The sequence below is a fragment of the Augochlora pura genome, chromosome 5 (assembly GCF_028453695.1).
Source record: "Augochlora pura isolate Apur16 chromosome 5, APUR_v2.2.1, whole genome shotgun sequence".
NCBI lineage: Eukaryota > Metazoa > Arthropoda > Insecta > Hymenoptera > Halictidae > Augochlora > Augochlora pura.
The window spans coordinates 6,830,380-6,845,444 of record NC_135776.1 but is presented as its reverse complement, the minus strand read 5'-3'; the positions used below and the strand labels follow the sequence as shown (position 1 = coordinate 6,845,444).

Here is a 15,065-nt window from a genome sequence, read left to right as displayed (position 1 = left end):
TAAAATGGCGGCGCGACGTAGAAGCGCGACCATTTAAGGTAGCGAGTGTAAAACAAACGGGAAGGGTTGTTAATGTTTGTTAACGTGACCGTTCTCGACTGTTTGATAAATAAGCAAATAATATAAATGCATAAAGGTCTCCGCGCAGTGTGCTCGACAGCCGCGCGAAATGAACAATAAACGCGAATGACCTTCCCATTGTAACCGGATACAGAGAGAGAAAGAGAGTCCACGACGCGAAACGGTAATTCCGTACCGTTAATTATAATTATTAATGTATATACTATTGCTAATAATAATTTATTAAACAGCCTCGGTCTCGATCGTTGCGAATTCACGCGTTGCCCCAGAAACTAGACGAGGAAACATCGCCCCGAAACGTATCAGATTTATTGGAAGAACCATCAACGGGTATAAATACGTCACAAGATGAATTATCTGATAGTGATTACTAATTAATGTATTCGGTGGATCTAGCTATAATCAATCTCTGATAGTGAATTTTCACTTACTCGTTTTATTTACGCTACTTTTACCAATTCAACTGTTTTCGTCAAATTACTTTTATAATCATCCTAGAAATTATTTTTAAATCATCCGAGAAGAGTGGAAAAATCAAAAACAATAATTAAAGTTAAAAGAATATTTTTATCCCTTCGAAAACACCCCTGTAAAAATAGTATTAATATTGTTAATAATTCTAAAATATATTTAGCAAAAACGATCTGAACATAATTAAACATTGAATTGAATGTAATATTCCAAATACTACGTTATAAATTGAATTAACTACTGTGGACAATAATATACAGTCACATTTTTAGTTAATTGAAAACCTCGGCGAACTAAATAATATTGACATTAATTTAGTGTGGAACGTTTGATTTATTGAATTTTCTAGTTAGGGAAATAAAAATTAATATTTTCTATAGGATGTTTAAATAATTAAATAGTTGTCGAAGAAAGGGTGTAGAATAGCTATAAAGAAAACCTGGGAGAACTAAATAACATTAAGATAAATTTATCGTGAAACGGTTGATTTATTAAATTTTATAGTTAATAAAAATTAATGTCTTTTTGGAGGGTGTTTAAATAAATAATCAGTTATTGAAAAAGGGTGTATCATAGCTATAAAGAAAATTTTATTCTGTTACGTGTTCTTTTGATTGGTTATTTTAATTGATAGACTATTTATGTCAAATAATACGTATATATTTACGTACGTTTAACAAATAGAGCACTGTTTTTATTATTACACTGTTACGTATACGCAAGCCCGGCTACTCCTGACCTCTTTTCTTCCGCCGCTCTACTCTCACTGTCACCCTCCAATGCTGGTTCCAAACTCGCTTTGTCAGACTATACATTATTCACACGTGCTCCATCTGTTCGTTGAAAGTATACGGACGCAAAGAGACCGACAAAAATAACTTATCAGGCTGCGAATGTTTATGCAATTACGGCTCAACTAAATTCTCCCTGAACCACGCGATTAAAAAATAAAACAGAATTTAGCGACCACCACGGATTACTTTTATCTGTGAAATTACAGCCGCGGAGAAGGAAATTTTACTTCTCGTTAATCTTTTATGGAAATCGTTTATTCGGCCATTTGTATAAGCAAATTCAGCCTAATTGTTATCCTTGATAATTTATCTGCATTAATCGTGACTGTATTATTAATCGTATTAATTTATGAATGAAAATTTATGGATGCAAATTTGGCGAAATTTGAGAATTGATTGTAATTTTCATATTATTTAATGCGTTGTTAATAAATATCCATAATTCAAATGTGTAAGATATTTTTTAAATATTTCTGTATAAGGTTAGAACGTATTTATTAAATAACAGTTTATACAGATTTTTTTAAACAAATATTTATTGAACTTGTATTTGTAGAATTTGTGAAATACGAATCAAACATTAATCTATTAAAAATTATTTACAGAGTGCATAAAATATTTATAAGACAACTATCTAAATAAACAAATTAATGAAGCATCTATCTTATAAATATAGAAATTATTTATTGAATATACATCTGCAAAATCTAGAGAACATTTATCAAATATGTATCTTTAAAAACTAATAAATATTTATCAAATATATATCTTTAAAAACCTATTAAATATTTATCAAATATGTATCTTTAAACTCTATAAAATATTTATTAAATACAGATCCGCAAAATCTAGAAAATATTTATTAAATACAGATCCGCAAAATCTAGAAAATATTTATTAAACATATATCTCCTAAATAAAAAATATCAATCTCGAAACTTTGTATTGTTCAACGTTCGATTTTGCGTTGCATTTAATTCTGTCGCGGTAGAAAATAATGAAATAGATATCCTCCCCACGGACATATGCAAATATTAATTTTGTAGAAGGAAATCGATAGATTTGATATATCGACTGTCAGCCGCATAGTTGACGAGTGCTGGCCATGAACAATTCGTGTGTATCGATTTCATAAAACGGACGTAACCGGTAATACGAAAGCTGCCGAATTTCGAGCACGCGTCCCCCAACACTGTATTACAATTTTCGAGCGACAATAACGATACCATCTCTCTACAATTTACGTTCGCCGAATATTTGCAACGTTGCATAAAGGCACGAGCATCTCGTGTTCGACGATCGTTAATCTATGCGCGGATTGCGCCGAACTTGATTCCAGTCGAAAACGTTCTACACTCGTAATGTTTCCGTTCTACGCTCCTAAGCATATAACGGGTATCCTAGAAATTCCCGATATAACCTATACACTGTATTTTATAAGTAGACAATTTCAAAAGTTCAAAGAAAGCTTGCAATTTTTTGATAGAATAAGTACAGTTTTAGATTGTAGATAAAGAATTGGAGTGGTTAGGAACATTCGATTATTTATTAGACGAAATCGAGCTACCTTTGTGTCATTTTTAAAAATATTAACAAATATAGGTCAGTAGAGTTTAATACAACTTCGATTGATTTTTGTTATCAATAACTCCAACTTTCTCAAAATTCGTTTACAATATTATAAAATCGATTAATAAAGCTCTGGTAGATTGTTTAATATCTCAATCAAAACCGAAGCGTATGGACTCGTTAAAAACATTTATTTGTTACATAAAAATCGACAAGTTTCGCATCATTTTAAAAAGAAATGTTAAAAGATACAGTAGAACAGAATTAAAACTAGAAAATCAATTAAAGTCAATTAAGTCGCGCTGATTTCGTAGAATTTTCGACGAATTCCACTTCGACGGTGAACATATTAAAAATGCAACGTGCAACTGCACACGCAGCCGGAACAAAGACCCTAGCGGCAGAACGAACTACGCGGAGACAAAACACAAACACGAAGTGTTTAAAATATTCCGAGTTGCATTTGAACAATACGTCTCTATTCCGCGACACGTACAGGCTGACACCAAATTGTAACTAACCACACCGCCGCCGCTTTCTACTTTTCCGAGCATGCGGCGAATGTAGACTGTTTAAAGGTCTCCATTTGTTTCGGTCAAATGTTTATCTGCAACCATTGTTCGAATAAATTCTATTTAACCGGCCGGTTTGTTCCAGCAATATTTCATTATTCGTACACGATTTACCTGAATTATATTGTTATATAATATTCGAATATAAATATAGTGATTATTTGTATTATTTATGTATATTATTATATATTTATATTACATTTTTATGGCAATGCGAATAATTCTTCACAGTTTCTATTTTTCCGTAATTCTTTAAGAATATATTTATTATATAGTACTTTGTTCCAATAATTTTGAACGTTTGACAATAATTAAGTAATTGATTAAATTATTTAACAATTACTACACTTAGTCTTCGCCGCAATTAATCATACGAAGTTTCAGTAGAGAATATTTTCTATTTTTGAGACACGCTCCTTTTTACTAAATAAATTTTAAACGTTCCAGAACTGAACTGCAGCATAATAAATATTTCAACAAAGTGCTCTACGCAATTTCTAACGTACTTCATTTTTTAATTCACGCATAAATTCTTTTAACTCTTTGAGGCACAGGATTTCAGGAAATAAATAGACCCACGTGGCACAGAAACGTTGTCGCGTTTTTAATTAAACAAAATAAGTATATTTTTACTGAGAGCACATAAAGGCATGAACAAATAATAATTGAACTGAATTTGCTGTTATAGAGTGATACTTAAATAGCAGCAATTGCGATATTACAAGGTAGAACATTTTTACCAGCGTACCTCGAACAGTTAAATTAATATCGTGCACTATCAAAAACACTCTCGCATCCGTGTATTTGCACGTCTGTATATTTATTCGATGGTGCCAAATAAAATTCGCGGTATTTAACTGTTATCCGGCGTGCGAATGAAATTTTGCCGGAACCCTGCGCCGAAATATCAAAAACCGACAGATCCACCGTAGACCCTGTGCACAGAGCGTTCCATGCGGAGTCATCCATAGCGCTTTTAAAATGATTACTCGTCGAAAGTGCAGCTTGAAAGCCTCGAAAGCAGTGCTTTTAAACTGTTTCTTATTCGCCTGAGAAATAAAAGCATCGTTTCGATAACAAAAGCGCGAGCAACAAGCGAGAACAGCGCGCCGATCCGGATTTTTTGTGTTACCGGTGTGAACAAACGAAAAGTATAAAGCGCGCGGCAATTTCAGCCACGAAAACTAAATAATCGAGTGTTTATAGCATCGTTGGACTGTGCAGAGAGTAGCGTTTAGCATCGACGCGGTCGCGTCGACAGCATCGAATTAAATTGAAAAATGAAAGCTGCACCGCGGTGTAACAATGATCACTTCCGCCAACGGTGAAACGATTGTTCCCTGATACGACGAACGATATACGAGACGTAATCTCTATAAACGATGTACAAATCTACCGTGAACAATGTCACGATAACACGCGCAATTTATTTCTAGTAGATACCTGATTATAATATATCGAACTTTGTCTGCGATGCGCTTCGGTGCATCGATAATTACGTTTCGTTGGAGACGCCGATACCTGCTAACCTAATGTCGCGAAACCACCTCCGCGCTTCCGCCTGAACGGACTTTTAATTGCACGGCGAAACTGCTTTTTGCAGTCGGCGAAATTACTCGAAACAATTTTCTACTTGTTCGTTGCAAAATTCGCCGGATTTTTCAGCAGCTTTTGACCTGGTTTTCTTCTCGTTGAATTTATTGACAAGAATGATAATAAGTAACGATTTTAACCGACGTGTAAGGAAATTGATGTTTCATTTAATTTATGCTGTAAACAATTATGAATAAAGCACTGAAAAGGGGTAAGCGTAACGAAATACTTTTGTTTTTAGGTTAGGTTTTAGATTTAGGTTTTAAAGTTGTGTGTTGTTTTTAAATCTGACAATGTTTTAGGTTAGGAGATTGAAATTCAGATGTAACGTAAAATCGATATTACAATCGAATCAACGAAATCGAAATTACAAAGTTAAATTTTTCCATAATCGATGCTAGTTCAACTCTTTCGCGTTCTAAACGGTGAAACTCGGTTCGATCGAGCGCGCCGCGGTAAAAATGAATTTCGAGAGCCGGTGAAAAATTAATGTCGCCCATAGTCGCGTCGTCGTGATCGACGGCGGCACTCGGCAGCGTTAACGACGATCAGAATATAGTGTAGCGAAATTTATTGGTGTGCTCGGCTAACGAGGCATTCTATTTAAGCGCCACTAGAGAAACGTATCTGCGCATCGACTGAGAGTTTTAAGGCTCACAATATTATCTCCTATAGAATTGGACAACGGCGGTGAACGCGAACTCAAACTCTGGATAAGGAGATAGTTGATACACAATGCCGCGACAATAACGAGGAAATCGAATTTCTACCCTTTTCGCATACACCGCATTCCCATTGTAGCTGACTATTTCCCCTTAACTCGTTCGCGCTGAATTTTCAGGTTTACCATCGTATCGTCTCGTTCTCGCTTCCCTCGACATTCACATTATCATTCGTGCTTAGCATACTTTCTTTTACATGGTAAATGTAATTTTTAATTATACCTGAACCTAAATTAATTATTCTTTCTTTCTTCGAGATTTTATCAAATTCTATTAGACTAATCGAATTTGTTAAATTAATAGATTGGTAGGTACTTTTATTTTATTTTGCTCTCTTTAAATAATTTCGTATTATATTATAATTGTAACAGCATAGTGCGAAATGTGTTAATAATTAAATAATTACGTTATTTAGTGATTTGCTAGATTTATTTATAAATACACTTAATTCGATTTAATGAATATACCTTTCATCAAAGTACTCTATATTATAATATATAATTTTTAATATATCAATTGTTCATCCATTCGATATTTTCGTAAATATTCCTATATACGTGCATCTATTTCTCGACATCTGCAAAGTGACGCTTTAATGGAAGCAAATTTTCGTTAAATTCTGCTTCTTAATTAGAATAATTTCAACCCTTTTACATCTGAATCTAAAACAATGTTAAGACCAACAATATTTTACAAGACTAGTTGCACATTTTACAAAACAATTGCACATTTAACAATCTTTTAACTAAAACTACCACAAGCGCAAATCATTTTGGAACGTGGAAGAACAATGCTGAATGCGGTACCATTTCGAGTGCAAAGGGTTAATATCCAAAGAAAATGTTCGAACGACCGGCTCGTAAATCCGTCAATAAGAAACGTGAATTGAAGAGCATGCACGGAGAAATGGAAAGAACGGAAATGAAGACAGATAATCGACACTTATCGGCCACGATAAAATTGCTTACGTATGCATCGCTCCGCAGGTTTCAATTGTAACCGCGGCAGGGATTTAAACAATTCTTCGCGGTGGATACTTGTAAATGTTCTCCGCGCACCGTTCAATAACGATTTGACATTTCGCCGATACACGCGGGTGCTAATTTCAAAACTCCCAATACCGGCGCGAACGTCGAGCACGCGCCGCTTTTATTTACCACGAGTGGCTTCTCTTGACTCCGACGAGGGCTCCTACGCAAAAAGAAACTGCTCCCTAAAGCTCTCCCAACCTCCCTCTCTCTCTCTCTCTCTCTCTCTCTCTCTCTCTCTCCCCCATCTCGCCCTCTCTTCCCCTTTCCAACGATATTTCCAAAAATCCCGTTTAAACGGAGAAAACCAATCGAAAAATAGTCGAAAGAGGCAGCGACAAATTTCGAGTCGCTTAACATTGCGCGTTCAGCGGCGCGTGCCGCCGCCGCCGCGGACGAAAATAATTTGTTAATTGGGCTCTAATTGGATTGCGAAACACGCGAAGAAAGAGCAAGGAGTCGGAAAGCCACTCTCCGTCGGCAAGCGGTTATTATTCATTATTGCACTGTATGTTTAAAATGCAAATTCGAGCTCGCGACGTCGTCGAGGACACGTTATTTTCAGCGGTAATTGGACAACGGGCGCGAACCAATTGTTATTCTAAATGTTTAAGTAACACTAACGGACGGAGGACACTTTCTTCGCAACAAAATGGGTTTCTTTTGTTCCCCCACCTCTAGCCGGCGCCTCTTGCTCGGGAATTGTACGGTTTTATAACACAATGTAGAGCGGCAAGCAATTCGGAAGTTTCGCGAAGTTGGGAACGAAAACGTGTTTTATCGGATCTTGGGAGCGACCTCGGGTATAGTAAGTGTTAAACATTTGTTTAGGAATCGCGACGTTTTGTGACACGGTAGATTAATAAATCATTTTGAGGGGAAACTTGATGATGGAAATAAAAACATGGTTTTGGTAGATTTTACGAATAAGCGACTTCGAGGTGAAACGACTGTTTGATGTTTGTTTACGAGTTGCTATGTTATTTAACAATGCGGATTTTATGTTGAGTAGTTACAGTTTCAATTAGTGTAAAGATTAAGAGCATTTTCAATTTTTAATCGATTGAGATAACTGAAGGAAAAGTAAAGTTGTTATTTTATTCTTGTGAATGAGACAGGCAATTGTTATTTAGCATAAAAATCCAAGGTTTAGTAATAGATATATACTATATAAAGTTTGACAAATTTATGCATAATAAATAAAACATATTTTACAATTATCAAACGACTTCAAAGGAAAATAACTCTGTGATGTTTCTCTAAGAATTATTAAGTTCTTTAACAATCTAGAATAATAAACTGAACTTTATGTATTTATAGCAAAGTTAATTAGCTAAAGTGTGCAATAGTATAAAAATTAACAGCATTTTCAAACGCCTATTTTTAAACGCTTAAGACGACTGAAATTGCCATTTGATTTCCACTTCTTGCAATTAAAGGCGACAATTTTTATTTCACATAAAAATTCGCGTTCCAGCAACAACAATCCGCTAAACAAAATCTCGCAAATTTATCGAGCAGATTTTACAATTGCCGCGAACAAATGAAGCAACTTCGACGGTATAATAACTCGGAGGAATCAAAACTTCCGGCATTAATTTAGAGGATCGAGTGAATAGCGGAAAAGAGTTTCGAATTTATCGCCACGTCCTAAACAAGTTTCTCGCTATTTCGTCCAATAAATCAATAAACTTCGAGCCTACGATAATTCTTCGCCGGATCACAATTTCGTGCGATAAATCAAGCGCTGAAGTTTCGCGCGCGGGCGCGCGTCTGCTGAGAGCTAATAACCGGAAGCGAGCTTTCGAATTCCTTAAACGAAACACGATTATTTAAACGTTACGACGGTCGCCACCGGGAAATTATAATGTTTCGCGACAGTTTAGCGCTACAAATCACCCGCCGGCCGAGTTTCGAAATCTAAGAAACCAACGTTGCCCGACACGAGTTTTGCGCTTCCTTTTCGAATAAATCAGTGATTCCCAACTTCGCGACAGTTCCCCGAGGAATTATAATGTTTTACAACAGCGACTCGACCGATAAATCACTTGTCGAACGTGTTTCGAATTGACCGCCACGTCCGAAATCAGTTTCCCAGTCGCTTTGAATAAATAAATGGCTGTGACTCTGTTGGACAATTCTCTTGGGACTCGCGACACTTTATGGTTAATTAGTGGAATTTTAAAAGAATTATATTTTGATATTAATTATGTTAGTGTCGAATACTTATGTGACATAATATTAATATGAAAATATAGTATTTTATATTTATATATTGATTAAATATCAAATTAAATATCAAATAATGTTAAGAATAAAATAGAATGTTTTACTACATTTTGATATTAATTTTAAACAATAGATCGTTTGAGAATTTTTAATGCTGCAATGTCTAAGATGGAGTTTCACTATTTTTTTTTGGATAAATTAATTAAAACATATCACAATATTTTGAAAGAATTTAGAGCGACGAATCACGTGGTATACAATTTTCGAATAGAAATTATTCATTATTTATTTTTAATAACAATTATTGGATTTTTCTTTTGCGACAGTTCCGTCGAAAGTCGTCGAATGATCACTCGAATTGATGAACTTAATTGTTGAAACGTTTTCAAACAATCGATGAACGTCAACAGCCACCCGTAAAAGCCATAACCATTTCCATAGAGCATCGACTCAACGTCAACTGCCTAAATCAACAACATTAATCTCTGAAACGTATTACAGGAGCGAAAGACAGATCCTAATCGCGTAGACTCGTGACAAACTACGAACCGCGACAATTTATGGCAGCGTATCATCTGTTAATCGGCCTTTAAAACAGCAAATTTGCCGCTTGTTCTAAACAATGAAGGAATTTCGACAGTCTCGTTAAAAATGACAATTTTCCTCGTACAGTGAAACGAATATACAAATCGACAAATCTAATCGTTTTATACTGATAAGTAAATAGCTATTACTATTAATTTTATAATATAAATAATTTTATAATGCATTGTTCTTTAAATAGACTATTTAGAAAGAAGTTTGAAACCTGCTTTAACCGATCAAGAAATTAGGTCAGTTCCCTTAAAGCCAGAAAATCGTCGACAAATTAACAAAATCATCGTTCAAACATTGTCAAACACAACGAAACGAATCACTCTTAGCAATAATTTATAGCAAAGCGTCGTCTGTTAAATGGACTCTTAACGAAGACGTTTCACACCTGCTCTAAATAGTCAAGAAATTGGGGCAATTGCCTTAAAGGTCACAATCTCGCCAGTTATTAAATCAACAATAAAACGGTTTATAACGCAGAGACACTAATCTCCTAAACGTGCTGTTTTTTTTATAATAATTTACGAAAAGACCAAGTCTGACACATGGCCTAAAAACAGATGACACAGTTCAACCTTCAACACCCTTAACAATCACAATTTCTTCCACGCACCAACAAATCGACGTTAAATAAAATAAATCACCGTTAAAACAGTGTCCGAAATAAAAGAAACCTTAATCTCTGTAACGTGTCGGTTTTTTTGTAAGAATCGATAGGAACGTATCATCTGTTACACAGACCTCATCAGTGCTCTATTGAATCACGGATTTCGAATAGTATTCCTCGAGTGTCACAATCGTGACTATACATCTAGGACGAATCAACAGAACAAGTGTCCGAATCAACAAACCGAGTCTCACAAATACGCTATTGATCACAGTAATTTATAGCAATACATCATCTTTAAAACTGACTTTAAGAGACCAAGTTTCAGACCAGGTCTATAGAGTCGAGGAATTTGGACACGGATCCTTGAACAATTGCAGTCTTTTTCACAGATCGCTACATTGATATTGAAACAGCGCTAGAAACAAAAACATTGATCAGTGCAATGAACTGTTTTTTATAAAAATTTAAAGGAATGTATCGTCGTAAAAATTGGGTTTAAAAGGCGAAACTTTGGATCAGCTTTAAACAAGCAAGGAATTTGAAGGTTTGCTTGAAAAATTACTATGTTGCCCATAGATTACAAAATTAATATTAAAAGAGTGTTAGAGACAGTGCAATGTGCTGTTTTTTCGTAAACATTTAAAGGAACGCATCATCTCGAAAATAGTCTTTAAAGTCCAAGTTTCGGATGAATATTAAACAATAAAGAAATTAGTTCCCTTAAAAATTACAATCTCTATCGTAGATCAACAAATCGACATTAAAACGGTGCTAAACTCTAAAACATTGATCATTCTACTGCGTTGTTTTTTCATAAAAATTTAAAACAGCGTATCAACTGTGGAACAGTCTTTAAGAGATCAGGTTTCAAAGCAGCTTCCTTTAAAAATCACAATCACTATTATAGGTCACTGAGTCAGCATTGAAACTATGTCAGATACAAAATCTTTAACCAGTTTAATTTAAAGTTTTCTGTAAAATTTAAAGCACTTTATCGTTTCTAAAATAGACTTTAAAAGACCAAGTTACGGACGAGCTCTAAATAATTAGGGAACTAGAACAGTTTCTTTAAAAATTACAATTCTTCCCATAGATCACAAAGTCAACATTAAAACAGTGTCCAAAACACAATTCTTAATCAGTGCATTATACTAGTTTAAAGGAATGTATCATCTCTAAACCAGACTTTAAAGAACGAAGTTTTCGACGAGCTCTAACCAGTCAAGAAACTAGAACAGTCCCCTTAAAAATCACCATCTCTCCACACAACACCGAATCAACATACAAAACAATGTCCAACACAAAACTCTGAATCCCCGAAACGGGATGTTTTCCACTGGCGTAACATTCCGTATGATGCCGCTCCTACCACCGTATCATCCCCTAAACAAGCCCCCAAATACCAACTTCCACACCAGCTCTAACCAACCAAAGTAACCACAGTTCCTTAAACCCCAAGAACCCCATAGAGATCATCGAACAATCTTCAAAACCCCGAAACATCGATCAAACGTGTAATCTCGAATACAGGTGGTAGTAATCAACACTAAAATAAAAACAGAGATCCGCGTAAAAGACCGGCTAACCTACCTGTCCGCGTTAGCAGAGAGACGTCCGGTCGTTATCCCGTTGACTTTTCACGCAACGCGATAATGTCAACGACGAAGACGAAGAAGACGAAGAAGAAGACGTCGGCCGATCGACGACGTCGTAGCGGCGCACGTCGGCAAAGGTCCTAGCATTTGCTAGTCCGATGATTCACCCCCTGGCTCGCCGAAGGGTGCGATTCGAAATCGCGGAGGGAGGAATCGCCGGCGTCGTGAAACGAGAGCGCGTTCATACGTCGCCTGATATCCCGTCGTTGGCTCCCGCACGTCCGATCATGGCTTTTCCCCCCCAAAAAACGCGAGATCCCGCGAAAATCGCGAGTATCGCCAATTAACCGGCCAATTAATCGCGCACCAGTCGGCGGTCCGTCGAACCCCGATCGAGTCTCTGCCCGCGTTGCGTGAAAGTCCGCGGAAATCACTGGACCTCTCTGAAACCGTGCAACAACAGGGGGTGGTTGTGGTGATGGTGGTGGTGGTGGTGGTGATGATGGTGGTGGGACGAGTGTGCGGGGATGGCTGAGAGACAGACAGAGAAGAGAGCCGAAAACGGGTCGTGATAGATCGGAGATCCTTTTCTTTCTGTGTCTCTCTCCTCGGAAGTGTGCAAACAGACAACACCGATATCCCACGTAAACAACCACTAGCTTACTCACTTCTGGTGCCAGAAACACTTCGCGACCGCTCGACGAGGGACTCGCGGTGTCTCCTATTGTCCGATGGGAGATCTCTCCGAGCGCACGAGGCTGCGATTAGGGGACTGGCGTTTTTATTTTTTTTTTTCGGGAAACGGAGCTGGCTAGGTAGGACAGACAGATAGATGAAAAGAGAGAAAGATAGACAGAGAGAGAGAGAGAGAGAGTGAGATATAGATAGATAGATAGAGAAAGATAGAAAAAGAGTGACGAGGGATGAGGAGGAGGAGGGAAACGAGACGAGGTGGCAGAGTGTCCGACGGAGAGGGAAAAGCTGGTGCAGACGCACTCGCGATGAAAACACGTAAACGCACGGAAAAATCGACGTGCACGCGACGGCGGTCGCGACGATACTGCGCCCTATCGGACAGCCCTGCGCAAATATAATGTCACCCCTCTCCTGCGATCCGACCACACTGTTCTCCTCGCCGCCGCTGCCGCCACCGAATCGAACCCACCCCTCTCTCTCTCTCTCTCTCTCTCTCTTTCTCTCTCGCTCACTTACTCTATCTCTCCCGCCGTGTCCCTCCTGCTCTCTCGAGCGTCCTCGCTACCCTCTTCGTCCTCATCCCTTCGCGCTCGAACGGCCTCCCTGTGTGCCGGTTCTTCTATTTTTTACCCTGGCGGCGCTCTTTTTCGCGGCGTTGGCGACTCTTGTCACGCCACCGCGCGTACCGCGAGCCACCCGCGAGAGACGCAACCGAGGGAACGGGATCCCTTTTTCTGAAAACAGCCCGGCTTTGCCCGGCGGAGCTTCCGGTGCACACCGATGGCTATTTCCGTTCACGCTCCAAGGAGCCAAGAATCGCGGGAGGGTGCACCCCCCGTTGCCATTCCTAAGGGGTAATCGGCCCCTATATCGCTTCTGCCTCCATCGCCGCCCCTGCACGGCCGACCCCCCCGTCTCTACCCCGTTTACCCCCGCAACCCGTTTACCAGATGCGTGCCTGTGTGTATGCGTGTGTGGAGGTGTGTGTATGTGTGTGCGTGTGTACCGATTATGCCCAATGACCGATAAGAGATTCCTTTCCCTCGGACACCGAGGCTATTCCGAGAACTCTTTGTGGCTCGCGACTCACTGGACAACCGTGTTCATCCTGATTTATCGGGTGTATCGCGCGGAGCCGCGCACACGCGTTTCTACACGGTCCCATGGTTCCGGACCCCGGGGACCCCTCCTCCTCCTCCACCGTTGGTGGCTTTTTATAAACGACCGAGCGGTTCGCCGCGGGTTTTCTTATGCGTGGGAACACGCGGGGCGTGGGGTAATTAACCCTTTTGTGTAGGGATGCGGTTAACGAGGTCCTCGGAGATGTCTTATTCTTGAGCGAACCCCCCTTCTTCTTGCTGTAGCGTTTTAATAATCGTTGTTCACGGTGTTCGGATTGGAATCATCTGGTTCGGTGAAACGAACATTTATTGTTCATGGGAAACGTCTGTGGTTGTTGGGGAAATCGTCGCAGAGCGAAGGTGATTGTTTAATTGTTGAGTACATGGTGGAAATAATTTGTAATTTGAGATTGTTTGAGTGTTAAGTGTTTGATGAAGGTAATTTAGAGGTTATGGGCTATTTAAGTGTTGAATTTTGTAATGATAACAATTTAAAAAGTATAGAGTATTTAACTGTTAAATGTGTAATGAAAGCAATTTAAAGAGCATAGATTATTTGACTGTATAATAAAAACGATTTAAAAATTAAAGAATCGCAAGTATTAAAATATAGAATTATGGGAATGTAGAATTTCCTTTCTATTAATTCAATAATCTAACGTCATATCTTTATCGTTAATTTGAAAATATTATATATATTAAAACGTACAATATAGAGCTTCAAAAGCATTGAAATATACCATTTTAATTATCCACCCTCTACATTTGTGTATCTTTTATCCTTTATTTGCTTTTTCCTTAATCATGCAAATTTCTATTAATATTTCAAAACACTACAAATTATTAAACATCCTATTAACCAATGATAATTTAGAAATACTGTATAATATTATTAACACATACAATATAAAATCTTACAAGCTTTAAAATATTTTAGTTAACCTACCCCTACTTTAAAATACTTAATTACTTAACTTATTTGCTTCCTTTTTTCTTGACAAAATATTTCATCAATAATTCCAAAATATTCTAGATTACCGAAACATCTAATTAATTAATAATAACACAAGAACGATTTGATAAAAGCGAAACTCTGGCAAGTATTAAAATGTGCAACTTCAAGCATCCCTTATCGTAACGTATTCTCGCCCCCTTTTCGCCGAGCCTCTTGTTCTTTATTTCTCTTGTCGGATTGCTATTGATAAATCGTAGATAGGACAACGGGAGGGAAGAAAAAAAAATAATTTATTACCGTTCGCCGTGGCACGGACTCGAGTATACCGAACAAATCAAACGGATACGTATGTACGTATCGCCGAGCGTGTTACTCTAAGATAAAAGTTTAGAATACAAATGGCACGCAACCGCCCGATATCCGGCCACCCCGAAG

The 15,065-nt window shown here is 37.7% G+C and overlaps 1 long non-coding RNA gene across 1 annotated transcript in view; it reads right to left on the bottom strand.

Annotated features, from left to right (window-relative positions):
* The window catches only part of LOC144470263 (uncharacterized), a 137,453-nt gene extending 124,545 nt beyond the window's left edge, over positions 1-12,908 (bottom strand). Inside the window, exon 1 of the long non-coding RNA XR_013494092.1 lies at positions 12,527-12,908. This is a non-coding gene — a long non-coding RNA (uncharacterized LOC144470263). The remainder of the gene's footprint in view (positions 1-12,526) is intronic.
* Between the last annotated feature and the right edge of the window lie 2,157 nt (positions 12,909-15,065).